The sequence below is a fragment of the Triticum urartu genome, chromosome 5A (genome assembly GCF_056163025.1).
Source record: "Triticum urartu cultivar PI428250 chromosome 5A, HENAU_Tu73, whole genome shotgun sequence".
In the NCBI taxonomy this organism is placed as follows: domain Eukaryota; kingdom Viridiplantae; phylum Streptophyta; class Magnoliopsida; order Poales; family Poaceae; genus Triticum; species Triticum urartu.
The window spans coordinates 679081534-679107540 of record NC_141877.1 but is presented as its reverse complement, the minus strand read 5'-3'; the positions used below and the strand labels follow the sequence as shown (position 1 = coordinate 679107540).

The 26007-nt window shown below is 47.2% G+C and overlaps 2 pseudogenes; both read right to left on the bottom strand.

Annotated features, from left to right (window-relative positions):
- Positions 1-2138: 2138 nt before the first annotated feature.
- LOC147974076 (tyrosine decarboxylase pseudogene) lies at positions 2139-2489 on the bottom strand (annotated as a pseudogene).
- A 3444-nt stretch (positions 2490-5933) lies between these two features.
- On the bottom strand, positions 5934-7551 carry LOC147974075 (tyrosine decarboxylase pseudogene; annotated as a pseudogene).
- Between the last annotated feature and the right edge of the window lie 18456 nt (positions 7552-26007).

The following is a 26007-nucleotide window of genomic DNA, read 5'->3' as shown; positions in this document are numbered from 1 at the left end:
ATGTCAGCTTCTAAATTACAAAAAAATGATGAATCCTCAAATAAGAAAGAGCCAACAATTTGGAACATGCTACAAAACTGGAGAAGATAGAAAGCATTCATCCTCTTTTTCCATGTCGTAAGGAGTAGCTTCAGCATACATTTGTAACAGTGTAATACCTGATCCGGAAAAAATTGTTTATTATTATTATTGGAGGAAAGAAGCACGCAGACAAAAAAAGAGAGGCGGTGCAAATAAGGCCTTAAACAGCATGTCTTCAAGTTTGATGACTGCAGATATGTTGGATCATTCGAAACTGCACAAGTATATAAGAATAAATATATGTGCCAAAATAGCGAAAGGTATTTGGTTTCTCTGTCATGAAAGAAAATAAATCCAACTGAGTACAGTTTATATGATTTCTGTGTACCAATATACGGCAGTTGTATTAGGACAGATCCTTTGAAGGATCTATTTATTAGAACTCAGCCGGATTAGTTTCTTCATTGGATCCTTCTGTATGGTAAAATTCTCTTTATTGAAACGCAGTAGAGATTGCATACCTTTACAGAACAGCGAGAGATATTCTCTAACAACGGTTATGGAGTCATGTGACCCATTTTAGATGTATAGAATCATGTAACTGAAATAGTAGTACATCTTCAATATCTTGCCTCCTACTGAATCTTACATAATTTACTGGATTGCTATGCAATTATGTTAAAGTGACGTGTGTAAAATTTTCTCTAAGAATGAATATATATTCTGATTTCCAACCTATCGCTGGAGATAGTGCCTAGGCAGGTGCAACCCACCTTAATTCCAGGTAAAGCAACGTCATACATAAAATACACACTAATCAAATAGCACAAATAAGGCAATTCTAATTAAGGGGATGGCGTTACCTCTTGATACGGTCTAGTTGAATGCATATGGTGGTACGAAGTAAAGCCCAAGGAAGCCGACATGAACATGAGAAGTAATCATGGGAAATAGACTCTGCATCTTGAGTTCTTCAGTATCCCTCTTGATCCTACTTTGTAAGACAAGATTGTTGCATTCTTATGTACGTGCCATATATAATTACACATTTTCAGTATAGCAATCAGCAACCTTAGATAATCCCAAATCTATAATTCTAGATTGCTTGAAGCCCCATGATTCTTATTTAATATGTAATGCACGTGCACCCACTGAACAGACACTTTATCGGCGTGGATGCTGCGAACGGAGCTGAAGTCAACGCGGATGCCGATGGTTGCTGGAGAGCATGCCCTGGACGTGGATGGAGTCGTCGCAGTAGCGGCAAAAGAGCGCCTGGCGTCCAGGCAGAAGACGATGGCAGCGATAGCACGTGTGTTCCCGGAGGAAGACGAAGCTCCTCGCGCTTCCCCCATCGTGGCTAGCGTGCATGATGGCGGCAGGCGGCTCGCGATTAGCTTCCTAATAGGATGGATGCGTCCGAGATAAGTTTTTTAATAGGATGGATTTGTCTGATTAGTTTCCTAATAGGATGGATGCACTCTGATTTAGTTTTCTAGAATAGGATGCATCCGTGATTATTAGTTTCCTAATTGCTCAGGCGTGGAGTTTCATATTTTCCTCCACGGTGGAGTACGGTCAGTCAATGTAAAATTGCTAAGTGCACACAGAAAATGGTTTAGGTTAAGGCTAACTGTTAGATTGATTTTAGTGGGCCTAATCTTGCGGTGGTATTGAATCTGTGTACGCTTTGTGGGGTGTGCTTAAAGAAGTTCTTGTTTAATTGTTTAATAATAGTATAGATGAGCATCTGGATTCGCCTTATTCATGATTAAGTGCCCCTTATTCATGAGGACCTTGCAATCAAGCTCGTCATCAATTGCGCAGACAATAATTAGAGCAGCATATTTACCTTAGGCAAGTACTCTGTAGGGCTGTAGACTGTAGATAATACTCGCTTCGTTTTTATTTAGTCCGTGTATTAGTTTTGGTCAAAGTCAAGCTTTGTAAACTTTAACAAAAAATATAAAAAAATATATTAACATATACAATAACAAATCAATACCATTATATTCATTACTAAATGTACTTTCACTTCATACAAAATTCACTATGGTAAATGTTTATATTTTTTTATAAACTTGGTCAAACTTTACAAAGTTTGACTTTATTCAAACCTAATATGTGGAGAAAATAAACACGGAGGGAGTATCCATTTTACCAAGGAGGACGGAGGCCTGATCCTGCACGACCTTCCATGCATCCCTGACGTGGTGGTCCTCTGTGAGTGTGCTTCCAATGGCACATCTTAGCATGAACATGCCACCTACGTTTGCAGAGTTCATGTAGGGGCCCGAGGTGACCGCGTTCACCTCCTCAAGGAGGCGTCGGTTGAGCTCGTTCACCGTCTTCTTGCCACCGAACTTCTGTTGTGATCGAAGTCGGAAGCACAGCAGTGCAAACGTCCTTTCTGTCACCACCTCAAACCTTTTGTCGGCTTTCACCATGTTCTCGAAGGCCTTGGCCATGCTAATGTGAGAGCGGATGCGGCCACGGAGGCCCTAGATGCCATAGCAGCGAAGCAGGAGCCACATCTTGAGCACGCAGAACCGGCGGGTGAGCGTCATGGTCCAGTCCTTGTAGTCCACCACGTGGTGCCCCTTCGACGCCGCGTCCTTGAGGATGTACTCCTGCTCCGTCGCCGCGTCCAGCGTCCAGTGAACGACGGGTTCTGGAGCTCTTCTTCTCCGGCGTCGTCGTCCATACCGTCGATGTCTTCGGAGTCGTAGTCAAGCTCGTCGGTTAAATCCTCGACCGTGGCAATGTAGTGGGTGGCGGGTGGGAAACAAAATTCTCCGCCGCCAGCCCCTAGTTCGAGCCGGATATAGTTTGGCTGTGAGTCCTCTGTCAAGGACAGGTTTTTTTAACGAATTTAGCACATCGCCCAAAGGAGAGTGCTGGAAGATGTCCACGACGTTGAATTCGAAGATCGATAAACGATCAAGCTCAGCATCCTCGGGCTCACGTGGTTCGGAACTTTCGGCCGGATACGAATCCGGAGTTCCGTTGACAGAGACATTGTGAGAGGTTAAGTCTGTATGCGGCTCCAACGCCGTGAAATCTGTGGCTTCCGTGGTGGGGTTGATCCTCCCGTCCTTGGGTGGCGCAGCTCGCTCCGGATCTAGGGCCAGAGCGGTTACAGGAGCGATCTCCTGGACGCGGCCTGATGACATATTTAGGTCATGATCATCGGAGTGCCCGGGAGCGGCTACCGCGGTCTTGAATCCGGCGAAGATCAAGTCTCCACGGATGTCCGTAACGTAGTCCAAGCTCCCAAATCTGACCTGATGGCCAGGGGCGTAGCTTTCGATCTGATCCAGATGGCCAAGCAAATTGGCCCGCGATACGAAGTCGCCGAACACGAAGATCTGTCCGGGGAGAAAGGTTTCTCCCTGGACGGCGTCATTATTGACGATTGAAGGGGCCATCAAACCTCTTAGCGACAACATAGTGGAACTCTCAATGAAAGCACCAATGTCGGTGTCAAAACCGGCGGATCTCGGGTAGGGGGTCCCGAACTGTGCGTCTAAGTTTGGTGGTAACAGGAGACAAGGGACACGATGTTTATCCAGGTTCGGGCCCTCTCTATGGAGGTAATACCCTACGTCCTGCTTGATTGATATTGATGAATATGAGTGTTATAAGAGTTGATCTACCTCGAGATCGTAATGGCTAAACCCTAGAGGTCTAGCTTGTATGGCTATGATAATGAGTGTCCTATCCGGACTAAGTCCTCCAGTTTATATAGACACCGGGGGGATCTAGGGTTACACAAGGTCGGTTACAAAGAAGGGAATCTACATTCCGGTCGTCAAGCTTGCCTTCCACGCCAAGGAGAGTCCCATCCGGACTCGGGTGCAGTTTTCGGTCTTCGTATCTTCACAGCCCATCAGTCCGGCCCATGGCTAACAGGCTGAACGCCCGAGTACCCCTTAATCCAGGACTCGCTCAGCGGCGTTGTGCAGTCTTGGTTGCCCCGGTGCTTTTCGATTGCGTCGATGGTGCAGTGTCATGGTTTAGTCTCGGCTTGCCGCTGTAGTTCGAGCGCCGGTGGTGCCCCTCATTGTGTTGTGTCCCCCTGGCCATGTGTTGTTTGTGTGTTGTTTTGCTTTATTTCTCCTCTCTGTGCCCCCCGTACTTTTGGTTCACTTGAACCCTATCTTGTATTAGGCTGCAAAGCCTATAGACAACAAATGAATACAATTCAGAGGGGGAGGATTTCTTCCCCCCCCCCCCCCTCGGTGACATTCAAAAAAAATTGTCATCCTCCCCTGACAAAATACCGCTGAGTTGCAGTCGGATTGAAGATATGCATTTGTAGTCGGGGGCGACAAATGCAGTTGTATGCCTAGTGGTAAACGTGCAAGTGCAACTACTCCCTCCCTCGATAAAAGCACCACAGAGTACTATATGATAATAAAAATGATAAAAAAAATGAAATCAGTAGTGTTGTAGGGTGTGTGCACACGAGGAATTACATACACATACATGAGAGCATTTACCTCTAGAAAAAGAGCCTACAAAAATGACATGACCACACACAAACAGCGAAAACGAGCTTGCACAGTTGTAAAAAGGCACCTGGAACAACGAAAAACTTTTAAAAAGAGAGCCTATACAGAAACTCACGGGTCAACAATGCACGCGTGTGAAAATGAGGAACAACACATGTGCCAAACGAAGAACAATACTTTATCTCGACCGCAAAAACACAATACTTTATGTAGAATTAACATCCAATGGTGAAAGATTTAGATGTGCCTTAGATAGTACTCATATAGAATTAGCATCATATACTTTTCTTAAACTGCATTTCCCAAAATAATTAAAATTTTAAAACTGAAGGTGTCAAAAAAAATTAAAACTGAAACTGAAAATAAAATAAAAGACGAAAAATGTGACATAAAAACACAGAAAAAGGACAAAAAGGTCAGAGTTCATCCGCTCGACCGCTTTCCGCGTCCGGCCCATCTGCAGTCGTGCCCGCAACAAAACAACAAGATAAAAAACGAATGGGGCCTAAAACAGCCCTAAACAGCAGCACACGGGACCCGCCAGCGTATGTTTTCACAAATCTTAATGCTACATTGACCCAATGGCTCACGCCATGACTGAGACTTTGCTAAATCTGAGATTTAGCAAGTCCGTATAACTAAAGTGTTTTAGAATAATGACAAAAGATAATAATATCTCAGCCCGTGCGGCTGCATTGGTCGATGATTAGTAATGTAAACTAGTTGAACAAAACAAGTACACAGGTGCTTGAAGCAAGCTTATAATCACAGCTTTAGATACATGAGCATCTGGATTCGCCAAGTACAATTCTCATGATTAAGTGCCCCTTATTCATGAGGACCTTGCAATCAAGCTCATCTCCAAGTGCGCAGACAATAATTAGAGCAGCATATTTACCTTAGGCAAGTACTCTGTAGGGCTGTATAAGCTGTAGATCATACTCGCTCCGTTTTTATTTACTCCACGTATTAGTTTTGGTCAAAGTCAAGCTTTGTAAATTTTGACAAAATTTATAGACAAAATATTAACACATACAATAACAAATCAATACCATTATAACGAAAATGTTATACGGAACCATGGTTCAGCCGAACCTACGCTCGACACCATTGATCTCTGGACACTTTTTATAAGGATCCGTGCATGATTGATTAAAAAATGCATGATGGGAGCTGTTTGCATGTTAAACAATGCATGACGCGGATCCACATGTAGCAGGATGTTGAATCGTACGACGTCGACCATAGGTTCGGCTGAACCATGGTCCAGAATCACGCCTCTCTACCATTATATTCATTATTGAATGCACTTTCACTTCATACAAATTCATTAAGGTAAATGTTTATATTTTTTTTATAAACTTGGTCAAACTTTACAAAGTTTGACTTCATTCAAACCTAATATGTGGAGAAAATAAACACGGAGGGAGTATCCATTTTACCAAGGAGGACGGAGGCCTGATCCTGCACGACCTTCCATGCATCCCTGACGTGGTGGTCCTCTGTGAGTGTGCTTCCAATGGCACATCTTAGCATAAACATGCCACCTACGTTTGCAGAGCTCATGTAGGGGCCCGAGGTGAGCGCATTCACCTCCTCAAGGAGGTCTTGGTTGAGCTTGTTCACCGTCTTCTCGCCGGCGAACATCTCCTGTGACCGAAGTCGGAAGCACACCAGTGCAAACGTCCTTTCTGTCACCACCTCAAACCTTTCGTCGGCTTTCACCATGTTCTTGAACGCCTTGGCCATGCTCATGTGAGAGCGGATGTGTTCACGGAGGCCTTGGATGCCATAGCAGCGGAGCACGAGCCACATCTTGAGCGCGCGGAACCGGCGGGTCAGCGTCATGGTCCAGTCCTTGTAGTCCACCACGTGGTGCCCCTCTGATGCCTGCCGCGTCCTTGAGGATGTACTCCTGCTCCGTCCCGAGCGCCGCCACCAGCGCGTTCAGGTTCTTGACCCACATCGCGCAGCAGTCGTTGTTGGCGAGGAGCCACTTGTGGGCGTTCATGCTGAATGAGTCCACGGCCTCCATTCCGTCGATCACGTGGGTGAACTCCGGGCAGACCAGCGCGGAGCCGGCGTAGGCGGCGTCCACGTGCACCCACACGTCGTATGGTGCCGTGACAGCGCAGAGCTGGCCGATGGGGTCGACGGCGGTCGTCTGGGTCGTCCCGACCGTCGCGCACAGAAAAAGTGGTACCAGCCCGGCGTCCATGTCAACCTGCATGGCTGCTTCGAGTTCCGTGGGCGAGAGAGCAAACATGTTGTCGTGGCACGTGGGTATCGCGCGGCAGTGGTCACGCAGGATGCCGGCAATGCGTGCAGCCTTGCGAAAGGCAAAGTGTGTCTGGTCAGAGCAGTACACAACGAGGTCGCGGATCCTCCTCTCGCCGATCTCAGCGAGCTTCCGGTCCCTCGCGGCCACGAGAGTGCAGAGTATCGCCTCGCACGAGGTGCCAAGAAGAGTTCCACCGCCACCACCGGCGAAGAGGAGGCTCTCCGGCAGGTGCAACGCCTTGCCGAGCCAGTCCACGACCAGCATCTCAAGCTCAGTGGCGGCCGGCGAGGCAGCCCACGTGAACGGGACGACGTTTATTCCGGCGGTGAGCGCCTCCCCTAGTGCGTCGACGGTGCTGCTCGACGCCGGGAAGTGCGCCAGGTGACGGGCGCTTTGCCAGTGCGTCATGCCCGGGAGGATGATGTCCCGGACGTCCTTGAGCGCGGAGCTGAACGCGTCCGGCTCAGGGCTTGACGGTGCGTCCGCGGGAATCAAGTTGCGGAGGAAGCCGGGGGTAACGCTGGGGTGCACGGGGTAGTCGCCCATGCCATCGTAATACTCGGCGATGAAGTCGACTACCTGGTGACCCTGGCGCCGGAACTCGCCAGCATCGAGCAGGCTGCGGCGTTGCATCTCCTTCTCCGGCGTGTCTACCACCACCGCCACATGGCCATTCTGGCCAGAGACGTTGTCATTCTGGCCAGAGACGTTGTCGAAGCATTGCGGTGGGGCCATTGGTGTGGATTGCACTCGACCTGTTTGCCCTACACGCTAATGCAATGCCTAAACCACAGCAATGGTATGTGTTTTTTTTTCTTTTTTTGAAATGAATGGTATGTATGCGTCGGCAACGTGGGTTGATGACAATTCATGAGCTGCCCCGGTAGCTATTTATAAAGAAGGGTCTGGTTTTGGGCCGGTCACGTTTTTGTTTCTGCAGATTAGGCTTGGATTTGTTTTTGTTTTCAAGGGGATCTGCCGGGCCGGCTTGTGTTCGGTAATTTTCTTTGGATTTGGCACACGCTTATACCCAGTGAATTATATACTGAGAATTATATACTGCTACCTACTGAATGCATGTCTTTAATTTTTCGGAGAAAAGTTCCAATCTATTCATCAACCATCATGGTAGTACAAAGAATATTCGAAGTAACAGAAATTTACATCCATGTTTATAGACCACCACAAAACGATGACTAGAAGCACTAGAGCGAGCCGAAGGCGCGTCACCATCATCGTCCCTCCCACAACGGAGCTGGGTAGGCCTTATTCTAGTAGACATTTAAGAAGTTGTCGTGCTAACACCCCAAAGGATCAGTGCAGCACAACAACAGACTGTCACTGATTAATAGAAGTGTAGATCGAAGGATCCAACCAATAGACACACGAACACAGACGAACTACACCGGATCCAAGCAGATACACTAAAGACAAAAGACAAAACGCTGACCAAATCACACGAGATCCACCGAGACACATCTCAACACGCCCTCCAAATTAGTAGCTTTGGTATTACCCTTTCAAAAGAAAGAAAGTTAGAAAATGCGACAAAGTTTACACACAACAGAAATTGTGCTATATTATACTCTGACCTAAAACACCTTATACTTGTTTACAGAGGTAGTAATATGCAAGTATAAGCATATAATAATGGAATTTCCGCGGCAAAGAGGTCCCCTAAGAAGAAATGAGTTAGTGGCATTGACAAACAAAATGAAATAATAATTCAAAATAATAACAATGAAGTTTTATAGAAATAATTAAGTTTAGGGCACATCTATGTGCCCTAACTATTGCACATCTAAGTGACTCATTCAACCTAAGAAGAAAAAAGAAAGAGGAAAAAGAAAAATATCCACAAGAATGTTCACATAAAATCAGGGGTATAGGACTTAAATGTGTGATACTTAAAGCACATCTAGATGTGCTTTAGGAAACCCAAAGAATTAAATAGTAGCATTGGTATTACCCTTTAAGAATAAAGAAAATTTAAAACTAAAATAAACAATGAAAAAATTTACACACGATTTACAAAAAGTGCACTTTTTATTATACGCAAGATAAAAAATGTAATAGTGAAATTTTGACAACAAGAAACATTCCTAAGGGGGAATGAGTTAAAGGAATTGAAATTACCCTTAAATAAGAAAGAAAATGAAAAATATGTTAAAACAAATAATGGAAAAATTTACATACAATTGTAAATTGTGTCTTTTACAATATTCAAAAATAAGCATATAGTCGTTTAATTTCGTAGAAATGAAATTTCCTAAGAAGGAATGAATTAGTGCCACTGTTATTACAGTTAACAAGAAAGAGTGAACTAGTGTTATTGATATAACCATTTAAGAGGAAAGAAAATGAATAGAAATTTAAAACGATTAATGACAAAATTTGTACACAATTTTAAAACATTGTGTTTTTTATAATATGCCAGAATGATCATATATATTGGAATTTCAAAAAAAAGTTTCCTAAGAAATGAATTAATGACATTGATATTATCATTTAAGAAGATAGAGTATGAAACATAATCTAAAATAAAATCAAAATAATAAAATTTCTATACATGAATTAATTAGTGGGATCCCAAAACAAACATTATTTCTACATTGTACAAAGTCATTTTGTTGTTGCGGGAATACATTGTACAAAGTTGATGACCTCGCCGATTAGAAAAGTGTTGACCATGGGTTGAATGCTTTCGTAGAGCTCATCCGACAGGGAAACAAATCACGTGATAACCAGCAAAGGCAGTTAGGGCAACTCCAACGCACGGTCTCAAACGGACATTTGATTTATCTGGATTTCGTCTGTGTTGGGATCGCAATGAGATGGGGTCCATCCAGATTTCTGGATGCGTCTATCGTGCACTCAACACACGGACGCATTTCGACCGTATCTAGTCCGTCTACATGTAGAAAAATTCAAACCAACAAAGATGTAGCTAATGCCAGCAGCCATAGTTCACGACAGTGGCAGCGGCTCATGTCAGCCGGCATCAAAGCCAACGGCTTATAGAATGGTCACCCCCTAGTTTCACACCGGCAACAAAGCCAGTGGCCGGCACACTAGCCAGCCTTCAAAATGAACAAGTTTTTGTCGCCGGCACACTAACTAGCCTTCAAAATGAACGGCCATACTCCACGGCCGAGGTCTCACCTAGTTCACGTCGTCTTGTGCGAACATCTCGTTCTGCCTGTTCGTGAACCAAGTAGTTCTCTCCGGTGACATGTTGGTATTGTCGACGCTCATGATCACGATCGCCACCTCTTTTGCTTTGGTGTCGGCAATGGTGGCCTCGATCATGAGTTTCCTCAATTGAGCGGCCTCCTCAATGTCAAGCTTCCTCCTATTCGCAGCCTCCTCCATGTCAAGCTTCTTCGTTTAGAGCTCTCGATATATCTTCATTTGCTCCTCCTTCCCTTTCGTCCTGCTCTCCTCCCTCACTTTCTTTTGACTCGTCATGCCTTCCAAAGTTGCTTGCAAGGCCATGGACGACGCATGGCCTTCGAGTTGGTCTTGCCCCTCGGCCTCTTGAGCAAGTTTCCCTCCTCAGCCATGGCCGCCTTTCCTCCTTTCTTCTTAAGAGCGGCATATTGGTCTTTGAACTTGGGACAATCTTTGATGAGCACCCAATAATGCGTGAGAGTAAATGGCTTGTTCTTGTGCCGGGCCTTGTAGGCTTCCAAAGATTGGAATGCCTACACAATCAAAGATGATGCCGCAAATGTAATAGCGAAGGACACAAGATGCATCAAACATAACCATGACATGCAATGGAAAATGCGAAAGGTTCCTACCAAGTCACCAAGACCTAGGCCACTCATGGGACGGGCTTGGACGCTCTCAAGCGCGGCACAATACTTGTTGCACTCTTGTCGAATGAACCCCATCTCTTTTGGATTGAGTTGATACCATTGGTGCTCACAAACTTGTAGGGGACAAACTTCCTTCGCTGATGAAAGGTTTCGTGAAATCTCATCCAAAAGACGGATCCTTTTTGCTTGGCACCTTTCGTGGGATCTTGGCCTATCACTACTGCAGGATGCTGCTAATGCGACACTACGATCAGAGATTCTTCAAGAAACTGTGTGCGATGCAATGATCGCAAACGGTGGTGTAGGAAAACCATCAGAAATGTATAAAACGTTTGCGATGACGGATGCATCAAATACAGTTCAGGTTTTAGTTGCGTGTGCGATGAAGGGCATACGGTTTAGTTCAATTAACTGTTTGCGATGAGGAGGAACAAAAGAAACGGGCAGCTAGATGAAGGTGTGTGCGATGTACAGCATACGGTTCACTCGGATGAACTGTTTGTGATTAGGCAACACAAAAGAAACGGACAGCCCGATCAAGGTGTGTGCGATGTACAACATACGGTTCACTCAGATGAATTGTTTGTGATTAGGCAAGAGAACAGAAACGGTTCAATATAACAAGATGTGTGTGATACGCGGCAAACAGGTCTGTAATCAGAAATGTGTGCGAAGACCGATAATGACGCAGACGACTGCTTCTAATAACACGTATGTGATATTCTCTGTCTACACAACATCTGTTGGCCATTATGGGACGAGCGGTCATCCGGATACGCCATAAGGATGTGAAAAGGCATTCGTATCAGTAAGGACTAGCTATTCCACCAGTAGTAAGAAAACTATCGAGTTAAGTGTGCTCAAGCTGGAGCAGCCATCGGATGGGTGACTTGATGAGAAGTTGTGTCGATGTTAAATTAGGTGATGGGAAATTTAACCTCAAGGTCCTTGTTTTTTATTTTTATTTTATTTTTTAACACATGTTAAAGAAGGTCTACCGCATTACTTTTTGACAATGTGCGATACGTAACATACAGTTGATCCATCCGACCTATTTGTGATGGAATAGGCCATGTGTGTTGTGGGCAAACACTTGCTAGTATTCAACCGTTTGGGCTTGATGAATTCATCACCGACGGGATCCCTAGTGTGGTCCGTATTCATCTGATCATCGTCTACTTCGTGTGCTAGCTCGATGCTAAGTTTTCATTAATTGATGGCGTTTTATGGACACGCCACCATTTTCCGCCATTTCCTCACCTGTTTCCCGCCACCCTGCTATATTGCGCATAGGGGCGCGCGACGCATGGAGGCGACAAATGCAGCCTGCAGCACATCCACCTTTTTCAAGCATGCCAACCCACCAAAGCGCTGCCTCTGCCATCCACCTCGTCGACGAGGAAAACGAGTAGGCACCACGGCTCGCCGAGGCCGAGGCGCTCCCCGGCAATGCGATGGACGACGCTGTGATGCACGTCATCGCCAGGGTTGAGCAGACTTTGGCGCATGAAGCTTGAGCTCCGCGGATTAAGATAGGCATGTCAGTGCCGACAGGCTGCAGCTCGCCGCACAACATGATCGATGGCACGCCGCAGAGCAAGCTAAGCGCGTCCGCGCCGATAGGCTGTAGCTCGCCGCACGGCGATACCGTTGGAGCGCCGCAGAGCGAGAGGCGCGGCGCGCCGCACAGCAAGAGCGGATCCATCGGCGCTTGCCTGCTGTCGACACGACGTCACGGCTGGGTACACGTCCCGTCATTACCCCCATTCCTCGCCAGGAGTGGGCAGAGGCCCTTAGCGCCGTACTTGCACCAAATGCCGGCAACGCCGTACTTGCACCGGACGCCCGCCGCGCCGTTCGCATGCGTGCTGCCGTTCGCCTTGTCCGCGGCCCGCTGGATGCAAACGCGCTGGTCCGTAGGCTCGACCGCCTCCTTGGCCCAAGTGTCCAGCTAGGCGCAATAGAGGAACATGGCCGTGCATCCTCGAGTTGGTGATCTCCGGTGAAATAGCCAACTTGGAGCTCGAGATCGCGCTCCAGATGTACCGCGAGCGTGTCGACCGCTTGGACGAACACCTGCACGAGTTCAGGCAGAGCCAAGAGCTACCCTAGGCAAGGGCTGCTGGTCATGGTCTCATGGACGCGTTTTATTTTGGAAAGTTGTTTCGACGTGGATAGCTTTGTATTCACAACAATCATAGTATTGCTCTGTTTATTGCTCTGTTTCAATGTGTGTATTCTGTTTTCAATTCTTATATGTTCTGTTTCAATGTCTGTATATACACTTTCCATTCTGTATATGTGGATGATAACATCTAGATTCAAATTAGTATATAAAAACAGATAGAAAATGGAATTCATAATATATGTGTGTATATATATATATATATTAATTTTTCATTAGATCATCACTGAATATATATATAATATCATCATATATACGTGATGATACTTAACTACTAGATACAATGCATAAAATTGAAAACGAACAATACTAAAACTAATAATCCCTCCTAGGGCCAGTATTCTGACAGCCCCTCGCCAGCAGCTCCCTGGTGCGCGGCGTCTTCCCAGTGCGGAGGCAGTACTCCGACTCCTCCGGCTCGCAGCGCTTGACGTATCGATCTGCCTCTTGCTGGCGGACGCGCGCGGCCGATCTTGCCATTTCGTTGGGCGCCCACCGGAGCTCCTCGTCGGTGGCACGCTAGAGCTTATCGGCCCACCTCCACGCAGCGACGAGGCGCCCAACGCCTATGACCTTCCTCACGAAGTACCCTTCTTCGTACACCTCCTCGGCACGACGACGCGCCCGCCTGACGAAGCTATGTACGTAGGGTAGGGTCATGGATCTGATCAAGATACCCTCCCCAAGGACATCCATTAAAGAACCAAAAGCAGTCGAAGAAAAGTCATTGTCCACTCGACCATAAAGCCATGTTCTACTCGACAGTCTTGAAGACACTCGACCATACGAACAACCACTCGACTACCAGAAGACTAAGAGCCACTCACTCTGCAACGGTCGAGATTTAAGCCATAGCTTTAATGGTCATTTATGTACTTTATTACAGGCGTTACCAGTAACGTGTCTACCTTTATGTACCTTAAACCCTTTGTAACTGAGGGTGGAAGAGGTCTGGCGAACTCTATATAAGCCACCCCCCTCCTCAGGGACAAGGGTTCGCACCCCCTGTAACTCACACGCGTATAATCCAGTCGACCGCCTCTGGGCTCCGAGACGTAGGGCTGTTACTTCCTCCGAGAAGGGCCTGAACTCGTAAAACTCGCATGTACAACTCCTCCATAGCTAGGATCTTGCCTCTACATTCCTACCCCCATTCTACTGTCAGACTTAGAACCATGACAGTTGGCGCCCACCGTGGGGCAGGTGTCTTAGTGACTTGTTGGAGAGGTTGCAATTTTTCCGATCCCCTTCATCATGGTTTCAGGCGGAGTTTTGGCTGAGGGCCGCGAGATCCGTCTCAACGCGCTCGTGTTTGTCGCCGACGACTCCGCTTGGCTTCAGGAGGCTCCACTCGACGTCGACGCGCTCCCCGCCCGCGGAGCAACGCACTTTCGCGCATGCGTCCGTGGCGTCCTCCTGCGGCAGCCGTCGACCCAGTATCAGTTGGCTCCTGTAGCTTTTCCCCTCCCTGCGGCCCGCCGGAGCAAACGTTCCGGTCAATCGAGGCTTCAGCGGTGGGTGAAGCATGCGGTGGCTCGCCAGTCGGCCACCCCTCAAGTCGCGACAATCGAGCCCGACGAAACCCTCTACGGCCTGTTCGATCTGTCGACTGGCTCCGTAGAGACTGCATCCGAGTGAGACAGCAGCGACCCAGCGGCAGAAGTTTTGATGGTCATTGGACCACGCAGTCCTCCTGGCTTCACCCGTGAAGACGGAGGCTATGGGGGCGGCGATCCGTCGCGTATTCATGAAGAGTACCGCCCCGAACCCCTCTCTTCGCGGCGGAGAGAAGAACTTCGCCGCCGGAACATGGATGCGCTTCACACTCCTATCGCTGGAGAAACCCCCGAGGCCTAGGCCTTGGAGGAGGCGCACCTGGCCAACTTGGCTGAGCGCACTCGACTGGAGAACCTCCAGCGCGCACTCGACGAGTGTGCTCGACAGCGTGCTCCCGAATCCAGTCGACGTCAACTCTTTCCACCTCCGACTCAGGTATACCTAACTCCGATCCAGAATCTCGCAACTGCAGCCCGGATAGTGGAGTCGATCCAACCTTCCCAGTCAGAAGCTGGTCGAGGTCAGGTGCAGATCCGGGCTTTGCTTCGTGCGGCAGGAGAGCAGAATACACTAGTAGAAAACAGGGCTTTGGTCCAGGCCGGGTCAGCCCATTAGTCCCGGTTCAGTCTAGAACCAGGACCAATGGGGGCATTGGACCCGGTTCGTGAGCCCAGGGGGCCGGCCGGGCCACATGGGCCATTGGTCCCGGTTCATCTGGACCTTTTGGTCCCGGTTCATCTGGACCTTTTGGTCCCGGTTGGTGGGACGAACCGGGACCAATGGGTCTCGCTCCTGGCCCACCACCATTGGTCCCGGTTGGTGGCTTGAACCGGGACCAAAGGCTCCCCTCACTGGTAGAAAAAGGTCCTGTTGTCCCGGTTCGTAAGGGCCTTTTGTCCCGGTTCTGGAACCGGGACTAAAGGGTCGGTACTAATGCCCTGTCCCTTTAGTCTCGGTTCAATCCAGAACCGGGACAGATGGGCCTCCATGTGGCCTGTGCGCGGAGCCCAGGCAGGAGACCCTTTGGTCCCGGTTGGTGGCACCAACCGGGACCAATAGGCATCCACGCGTCAGCATTTCTGTGGTTGGGGTTTTGTTTTTTTTGAAAGGGGGGGGGGGTTGGGGGGTTAATTTAGGTGTTTCATATATTGTGTTAGCTAGCTATAATTAATAGAGAGCAGTGTCCTCTCTTATGTCCGTGCTTGGTCGACGCTAAGTACTATACATACGTATAGAGAGGACTAGACATGCTAGCTAGCTAGTAAGCAAACGAAGGAAACAGAAGATCGTCATGAACATATATGCATACAGAGAGAAGTGATATCGACCACCTCTCCTTCTCCGAGAGATTGGTCGAACAACAAGTTCTCGTATATCTATCCGACACTACCGGCTACATATATACAATAATTATCTCTTACAAATATAATCATACGGACTCAGGGTCCACATAGTATTCTCCGTCTTCAGGGATCACGTGGTCAAGAAAGAATGCCGCCAATTCCTCTTGAATTGCTCGCATGCGAGCTGGTGCTAGGAGTTCATCCCGCTTCCGAAACATCTAATTTAAAGAAGGGGGTCAATACATATATATATGAATGAATGAAACTCAACACAAATGATGGTAATAAAATAAAATTGTGAATGTTGTTATTTACGTACTTCATATTGTTCGTCAGTGTAGCCCCGCTCACAGGTCGTGTGGCGGATGGACTCGCAAACGTAGTATCCACAGAAATCATTGCCTTGTTCCTGCCACAACCACTTTACAAGAAATAGAGGTCAATCAAACGGATAAGCAAGAATGCCAAATGGTATTGATGAAACTAGCGCTTGAATGACTAGTAGATGCGCGGAACATGCTACTATAGTACTTACTTTCGGGTGTCTAAATTGCAGCTCCTTCGGCAGTCCCGGAGCTTTTCTGGTGAATTTTCTCCAAACCCTGCCGGACAAAGAAAACAATTACTTGATATATCAGGAAATGAACAAAGTTGCTGATATGGTGGATAATGATCGATTTAACTTACTTCTCGAGTATTTGAGTCATGTCTGCATAGTCCTGGGGATCTTTTCGTCTTGAGTCTAAGACGGTTACTAGTCCCTGCTCAAGCTTAATCTCTAGGAGAATATAGTGGAAACTGCACACACATGCATAACTCATCAATTACATTACTATAACCTTGACTAATATATAAGGGAAACCGAATACGCACAACACAGTAACACTCACTTGAAGTTGTAAGGAAAGAGTATTATATCTTTGTTTTCATTTATTACCAACGATCGTAGCAAGTTGGCCTCGGTAGCTGTGGCATGAAATTTAACCTGAGTTGCATCTATGAGATATGTGTTAATGAACCCAATATCACCGACTTGTCTTTTCTTCAATTCGGCGATCTTCAATCTGCATAATATAGTGAGGATGATTATAAATACATGCAATGAAAGAGCTGAGCTATATAGAGAGACTTAATGACAGAAGTAGTACTACTTACAGACAATAGCAGGCGACCGTTGTTTTATCGAGGGCCAATTGATTGAAAAACTGATAGAACTCCTCAAATGGAACAGGCAACAGTTCAATTCCAACGAGGTCATGCTCCTTTTTAACTTTCACATACAAAGTACTCCTCCCCCCAGAGTCTCTGCAGATTTTCAAGTACCAATCATGCAATCTTCGCATCATCGTTGATAGAGATCTTTCATCTTTGACGAGAGCCTTCCCGTACTCGTATCTTTGTATCTGCACCTCCATGGGTTCATAATGTACATCGTCGGGCAGGTTATCTGCAAGATTGCTATAACCGGGCACCATCCTCGAATCATTAGCGACGTTGTGGCTAGGCACCTTGAGCGAGGGGCACGATTGCTTCGCTTGTTCGCCGAGCTGGGCAATTTGTTTCCCAGCTCGTCGTTCTTTCAGCCTTTGATCACTGACAGTACTTCCCGACCGCTCCGCTTCGGCAAATTCCTTTCCAATAATGCGCTCATAGTTTCCTTTCGGCGGAGACTTGGGTGGTTTTGTCAGGGCAGCCAGAGTGCGCTTCGCTTTCACCGGATCTACCTTCTCCTCCGGAAGTGGATGTCTCTTTGCTTTCAACCCTTGAAACCAGTCATCCACTTCGGTTCGTGCGATCTCGGCATTCTCCTCCGGGGTCCTCTCATATGGTAACTTCTCTGGAGTCTTCAGAGAAGGACCGAATCTGTATGTCCTCCCGCCTCTGGCTATACTGCTAGACGCCGGCCGAGCAGACGGAGCGGTTGTCTTCTTTACTTGCTTACGAGGCGGAGGAGAAGGACTACGACGCGCCGGAGCAGCCGGAGCGGCGGCAGGTCTCTTCCGCCCTTGCTGACGAGGCGGAGAAGGAGGAGGCCGGCTGCTTGGGCGTGTCGGCGCAGGCAGAGAAGGAGGCGGAGTGCCGCCACGTACTAGAGAAGGAGCCGGTCGAGTGCCCTGATCGTCACTCGCCAGAGGAGGAGGCGCTGGAGGAGGCGGAGTGCCCTGACTCGCCGGAGGAGGAGGCGGTGGAGGAGGCGGAGTGCCTTGGCTTGCCGGAGGAGGAGGAGGAGGCGGAGGCGTCCAGTTCGGAAGGTTGATGAGCTCCTTCCGCCATAGGCATGGAGTCTTCAGAGCAGACCCCAGCCTAGTCTCCCCTTCACCGGTAGGGTGGTCAAGCTGGAGGTCCTCAAATCCCTCCGTTATTTCATCCACCATCACCCTAGCATATCCTTCTGGAATCGGACGACAGTGAAAAGTTACGCCGGGTTCAGTAGGATAAACAGAGCCAACGGCCGCCTTGACCTTCAAATTCATCCATTGCGTCACAAGGTGGCAATTTTGAGACTCCATGACAGCATCCACGGGATAGCTGGTAGGAGCCGTCAAGGCATGCTCCGGCTGAAGCAGCTCGGTGGAAGCCACGCTGCTTGTCTGCTGAGATGGCGGGGTAGCTTCGGGGGAAGTTTCGGCAGTACGTTTGCTGCGATTTGCTTCTCGTTCCTCTATCGCTTGTACCCTTGCTTGCAGCGCCTGCATTTGGGTCTGCTGCACTTTTTTCCTCCTCTCATGGGATTTGTAACCGCCTGCGTCCGGAAACCCAACCTTCCACGGAATGGAGCCTGGCGTGCCTCGTGTCCGTCCAGGGTGCTCAGGATTCCCGAGGGCCATTGTGAGCTCGTCGTTCTCTCTGTTTGGGAAGAACGTCCCTTGCTGCGCTGCTTCGATATAGTGCTGAAGCTTCCTGACTGGTATGTCCATTTGATCGTTCGTCCAAATGCACTTCCCTGTTACAGGGTCCAAGGTTCTGCCAGCCCCGAAGAACCAAGTCCGGCAACAGTCTGGCCAGTTAATTGTCTCTGGTTCGATCCCTTTATCAACCAAATCATTCTCAGTCTTGGCCCACTTAGGCTGGGCTATGAGGTAGCCACCTGACCCCGTGTGATGGTGATGCTTCTTCTTCGCAGCATTTTGCTTGTTTGTCGCCGACATCTTCTTACTCTTTTCTGATGTCTTGTGGGCCACAAATGCGGGCCAGTGATCTCTGATCTTCTCATATCTGCCCTTGAATTCTGGTGTCTCATTATTTTCGACAAACTTATTCAGCTCTTTCTTCCACCTCCTGAATAGTTCTACCATCCTCTTAAGAGCAAAAGACTTGATTAATTGCTCTTTAACTGGCTTCTCTGGATTATCCTCTGGCGGTAGGGTGAAATTTGACTTCAGCTCAGTCCAAAGATCATTTTTCTGCATATCATTGACATAAGACACCTCAGGCTCTTCTGTAGCCGGCTTAAACCATTGCTGGATGCTGATTGGGATCTTGTCCCTAACCAAAACCCCGCATTGAGCAACAAATGCGCTCTTTGTCTGGAGGGGTTCAATCGGTTGGCCGTCGGGCGCGATTTCTATGATCTCAAACTTTTCATCCGAGCTCAACTTTTTCTTCGGGCCTCGTCTCTTTACCGAAGTTGTGCTCGATCCGGAGGGCTAGGAAAAAGAACAAAGACTTAATCAATATGTGTACATACCAAAACAATGAATGCATCAATTAGCTAGTCAGCAGAAGCTTAACTAATATATATACCTGGCCGGACTCGGTTCGGTCACTGGAGACGTCATCACGGTCTCCTTCTTGCACAGGCATTGGGTCACCGGAGCCGTCCTCACGGTCTCCTTCTTGCACCGGCATTAGGTCACCAGAGCCATCATAATCAGCTGCTTCCAGACCATCGGTCTCGTTGAGAAACAACGAGCAGATGGCATCACTTCCTCGTGCGATTATGTCCCCCAACAACTCTTCTTGTACTTCGTCTCGGGCGGTGTCCATAGTTTCTACAAATATTGACAACATGGCAATTATTATTCAAACATGACAGATGGATATATTAGTGGCAAAAACGTAGAAATAATATTAATTAGTGGCCTCGACGCTGCTTCTCTAGGGTTTGGGGTGGCCTCCTCTTTTCTTCTCCTCTTTTTTTTTCTTCTTCCTCTTCTTTTTTTATCCTCTTCTTCCTCTCATGTTCGAGAGGATCGCCGAGGGGTCGGGAGGTTGCCTAGTGTCAAAGGATTCAACAAAACCATGTCTTCATCATTAGGCAAAAGTAACAGGTGCATGATGGTACGAAGCTCTCCAAAGTTATTTTGGAACGGAGTCCCAGATAAGATAATTCGCTTTTTGGTACAAAGTTCAGCAAGAACCTTCCAAATATCGTTATTTGGAAGGCCTTTGCTGAAATTCATACAAAAAGGCAAATTATCCTATCCGGGACACCATTCCAAAATAACTTTGGAGGACTTCGTCATGCCCTGATTACTTCCGGCTAATGATGAAGCCATGGATTTTTTCAATACTTTGACACTAGGAAACCTCTCTCGACCCCTCGAACCCTCGACGACCCTGGAACCCTCGACCCGTAGATGACCCTGGAACCCTCGACCCTCGATCCCTCGACCCTATAGAACCCTCGAAGAAAGGAATAGCTAGAGGAGAAGATCGAAGAAAAAAAAGAAGAAAAAAAGAGGAGAAGAAGAAAGGAATAGTGGAGAAGAAGAGAAAATTCCTTCTTTTTTCTTCTTCTTATTTATTTCTCCTCTTCTTTTCCTCTCCTCTTCTTCTTTCTTTCCTCTTCTTATTTTCTTCTTTCCTATCCTTCTTTTTCTTATAAATTTTAGCATATTCTAAATTTTCTTCTAACTTTCTATATATGAACAAAAAACTTTCTATATATATATGAAAAAAAAATTCTATGAACAAAAAAATTAAACTAACACACACATATACATTATACATTGTATATGAACATTATACATACACTTATACATACACATATACATTATACATACACATATACATTATACAAAATTTTCTATGAACATATACATACACATAGCCACATATGTACATACACATATACATTATATATATATATATATATATATGAACAAAAAAATTAAACTTAAAAAAATGAAGGGCAGTGGCGGCGGCACGGCAGGGCAGGGGCGGCGCGCGGCGGCCGCGCAAGGCAGGGGCGGCGCGCGGCGGCAGCGAAGGGTAGGGGCGGCACGCGGCGGGGCGGCGTGCGGCGGCAGCGAAGGGCAGGGGCGGCGCGCGGCCGCCGCGCAAGGCAGGGGCGGTGCGCGGCGGCAGCGAAGGGCAGGGGCGGCGCGCGGCGGCAGCGAAGGGCAGGGGCGGCGGCGCGATGGCAGCGCGCAGCGGCGACGGCAGCCAGTACAGGGGGAGGAGCAGAGGAACGGGGCGGCGCTCACCGCGAGGTGGCGTCGGCGACGAGGAAGAAGCTAGGCTCGGGGACGGCGGAGGCCCGCTCGGGGGCGAGGGCAGGGGCGCGCGGGCTCGGTGACGGCGACAGAGACGCGACGGCGAGGCACGGGCGACGGCAGGGGCGGCGGACGACGTCGGGGCAGCCTGGCGGCATCGGGGCAACTGGCGAGGGAAATGGTGAAAATTTCCTAAGTGTTGCTTATATAGCTAAGGCATTGGTCACGGTTCGTGGCACCAACCGTGACCAATGCCCCCCTTTAGTCCCGGTTGGTGCCACCAACCGGGACCAAAGGCCAATTTTCAGCAGCCTAAAGGGCGGGAAGCGGCGGCCTTTGGTCCCGGTTGGTGGCACCAACCGGGACTAAAAGGGGGCATTGGTCACGGTTTGTGCCACGAACCGTGACCAATGCCCCCTTTTAGTCCTGGTTGGTGCCACCAACCGGGACCAAAGGCCTTGTGCGGCTGCTGCGTCGAATGTTTAGTCCCACCTCGCTAGTTGAGAGGGGTGCGTAGTGGTTTATAAGCCCCACTGCCGCACCCCTCTTGAGCTCCTCTCCATTGCAGGCTTACGGGCCTAATTGTCACTGCTATGCCCGTGGGCCTACTGGGCCTCCTGCGGGCCTGAATCCTGGCCCTTGGATGGGTTTCTAGTCGTATTCAGGCCGTGGGGGCCCAGTAGGTGGCATTTTTTTGTTTTTTTGTTGCTTTATTTTATTTTTTGTTTTTTTGCTTTATTTTTTAATTCTTTATGCTTTTAGTTTTAGAAAAATTATAAACTTTTTGTTAATGGCATTAGTTTTCAAATTTGAAAACACTTTTTTTGTTTTTTTGTTTTCTTTGTTGCTTTATTTATTTTATTTTCTTTCTACTTACAGCAAAATACTTATTGTTGCTATTTTTTTCTAGTTTTTTGTTTTGTTTTCTGCATTATTTATTTTCTTTTGTTTTTTGCTTTATTTTTTTATTCTTTTTGCTTTTAGTTTTAGAAAAATTATAAACTTTCTGTTAGTGCCATTAGTTTTCAAATTTGAAAACACTTTTTAGTTTTTTTGTTTTCTTTGTTGCTTTATTTATTTTATTTTGTGATTAACTTTACTATAAAAATAGTTTTTCCTGTTTTTTGATTTGGTAGCAAAATTATAAACTTTGTGTTAGTGCCATTAGTTTTAGAAAAATTATAAACTTTCTGTTAGTGCCATTACTTTTCAAATTTGAATAGTTAAAATTTGAATTCTTTGAAAATTGTTTGAATCACAAGTTTGTGATTAACTTACTAAAAAAATGAGAATAGATGCGCTTATAGAGAAAATTCAACCTAAATTCCTAGTAAATTTCTATGAATTTCAGAGAAATTCACTATGAATTTAGGTTAAACTTTTCTCTATTAGGGCATCTATTTTCACTTTGAGAGGAGCTCAACAAGGCAGAGAGGGAAGGGCTTATAAACCGGTGTGAGCCCCCTTCGGTTGGCGAGGTGGGACTAAACTCTGCCCGCAACGAGGACCAACCCTTTAGTCCCGGTTTGTGGCACAAATCGGGACTAATGGTCATGGGCCAGGGGTGAGGAGCAAAATTATAAACTTTCTGTTAGTGCCATTAGTTTTAGAAAGTTGAAAGTTGAAAGTTGGCATGGGCCAGGGACTAATGGTCATGGTATAACGAGGGCCGAACCATAAGACATGAAAGCATTTTAAATGAACTCTGAAAAAGTTGAAAGTTGGCATGGTATCATAATTTCACCCACATAGCATGTGCATGTACAAAATGGACAATGGTAGCATGTTCGTGTGTTACAAAGTTGGCATGGTATCATCATAATAGTTGCGGGAGAAAGTCTTCACTTTTTCTTCGCTTGTGTCATTTGCTTATTGCGCTGTAACCATGGATAATCTTCATTGTTTATCAGGATGCTTGGGTCAGCCTTGACATTGAAGGGAGGAATTTCATGAAACTTTTCATAATCTTCAGACATGTCTATCTTGCCGTCCACTCCCAGGATGTCCCTTTTTCCTGAAAGAACTATGTGGCGCTTTGGCTCATCGTATGATGTATTCGCTTCCTTATCTTTTCTTTTTCTTGGTTTGGTAGACATGTCCTTCACATAGATAACCTGTGCCACATCATTGGCTAGGACAAACGGTTCGTCAGTGTACCCAAGATTTTTCAGATCCACTGTTGTCATTCCGTACTGTGGGTCTACCTGTACCCCACCGCCTAACAGATTGAGCCATTTGCACTTAAAAAAAGGGACCTTAAAATCAGGTCCGTAGTCAAGTTCCCATATGTCCACTATGTAACCATAATATGTGTCCTTTCTGCTCTCGGTTGCTGCATCAAAGCGGACACCGCTGTTTTGGTTGGTGCTCTTTTGATCTTGGGCGATTGTGTAAAATGTATTCCCATTTATCTCGTATCCTTTGTAAGTCAATAAAGTCAAAGATGGTCCCCTGGACAACAAGTACAACTCATCACAAACAGTGTTGTCACCTCTGAGACGTGTTTCCAACCAACTGCTGAAAGTCCTGATGTGTTCACATGTAATCCAGTCGTCGCACTGCTCCGGGTGTTTGGAGCGCAGACTGTTCTTGTGTTCATCGACATACGGGGTCACCAAGGTAGAGTTCTGTAGAACTGTGTAGTCTCCTTGAGACCAAGAATATCCGTCCCTGCATATTATTGAGTCTCTTCCAAGAGTGCCTTTTCCAGTCAGTCTCCCCTCATACTGCGATTTAGGGAGACCTATCTTCTTAAGGCCAGGAATGAAGTCAACACAAAACCCGATAACATCCTCTATTTGATGGCCCATGGAGATGCTTCCTTCTGGCCTAGCGCGGTTACGGACATATTTCTTTAGGACTCCCATGAACCTCTCAAAGGGGAACATATTGTGTAGAAATACGGGCCCCAGGATGACAATCTCGTCGACTAGATGAACTAGGACGTGCGTCATGATATTGAAGAAGGATGGTGGGAACACCAGCTCGAAACTGACAAGACATTGCGCCACATCACTCCTTTGCCTTGGTACGATTTCTGGATCGATCACCTTCTGAGAGATTGCATTGAGGAATGCACATAGCTGCACAATGGCTAATCGGACGTTTTTCGGTAGAAGCCCCCTCAATGCAACCGGAAGCAGTTGCGTCATAATCACGTGGTAGTCATGAGACTTTAGGTTCTGAAACTTTTCTCCGGCATATTTATTATTCCCTTTATATTCGACGAGAAGCCAGTCGTGACCTTCATACTGAGCAGGCATTCAAAGAAGATTTCTTTCTCTTCTTTCGTAAGAGCGTAGCTGGCAGGACCTTTATACTACTTCGGAGGCATGCCATCTTTTTCGTGCAAACGTTGCAGGTCCTCCCATGCCTCAGGTGTATCTTTTGTCTTCCCATACACGCCCAAGAAGCCTAGCAGGTTCACGCAAAGGTTCTTCGTCACGTGCATCACGTCGATTGAGGAGCGAACCTCTAGGTCTTTCCAGTAGGGTAGGTCCCAAAATATAGATTTTTCTTCCACATGGGTGCGTGTCCCTCAGCGTCATTCGGAACAGCTAGTCCACCGGGACCCTTTCCAAAGATTACATAGTGTAAATCATTGACCATAGCAAGCACGTGATCACCGGTGCGCATGGCGGGCTTCTTCCGGTGATCTGCCTCGCCTTTGAAATGTTTGCCTTTCTTTCGACATTGATGGTTGGTCGGAAGAAATCGACGATGGCCCAGGTACACATTCTTCCTGCATTTGTCCAGGTATATACTTCAGTGTCATCTAAACAGTGCGTGCATGCGTGGTATCCTTTGTTTGTCTGTCCTGAAAGGTTACTGAGAGCGGGCCAATCATTGATGGTCACGAACAGCAACGCCTTAAGGTTAAATTCCTCCTGTCTGTGCTCATCCCACGTATGTACACCGTTTCCATTCCACAGCTGTAAAAGTTCTTCAACTAATGGCCTTAGGTACACATCAATTTCGTTGCCGGGTTGCTTAGGGCCTTGGATAAGAACTGGCATCATAATGAACTTCCGCTTCATGCACATCCAAGGAGGAAGGTTATACATACATAGAGTCACGGGCCAGGTGCTGTGATTGCTGCTCTGCTCCCTGAAAGGATTAATGCCATCCGCGCTTAAAGCAAACCATACATTCCTTGGGTCCTTTGCAAACTCATCCCAGTACTTTCTCTCGATTTTTCTCCACTATGACCCGTTAGCGGGTGCTCTCAACTTCCCATCTTTCTTTCGGTTCTCACTGTGCCATCGCATCAACTTGGCGTGCTCTTCGTTTCTGAACAGACGTTTCAACCGTGGTATTATAGGAGCATACCACATCACCTTCACAGGAACCCTCTTCCTGGGGGGCTCGCCATCAACATCACCAGGGTCATCTCGTCTGATCTTATACCGCAATGCACCGCATACCGGGCATGCATTCAGATCCTTGTATGCACCGCGGTAGAGGATGCAGTCATTAGGGCATGCATGTATCTTCTCCACCTCCAATCCTAGAGGGCATACGACCTTCTTTGCTGCGTATATACTGTCGGGCAATTCGTTATCCTTTGGAAGCTTCTTCTTCAATATTTTCAGTAGCTTCTCAAATCCTTTGTCAGCCACAGCATTCTCTGCCTTCCACTGTAGCAATTCCAGTATGGTACCGAGCTTTGTGTTGCCATCTTCGCAATTGGGGTATAACCCTTTTTTGTGATCCTCTAACATGCGATCGAACTTCAGCTTCTCCTTTTGACTTTTGCATTGCGTCCTTGCATCGACAATGACCCGGCGAAGATCATCATCATCGGGCACATTGTCTGGTTCCTCTTGATCTTCAGCAGCTTCACCCGT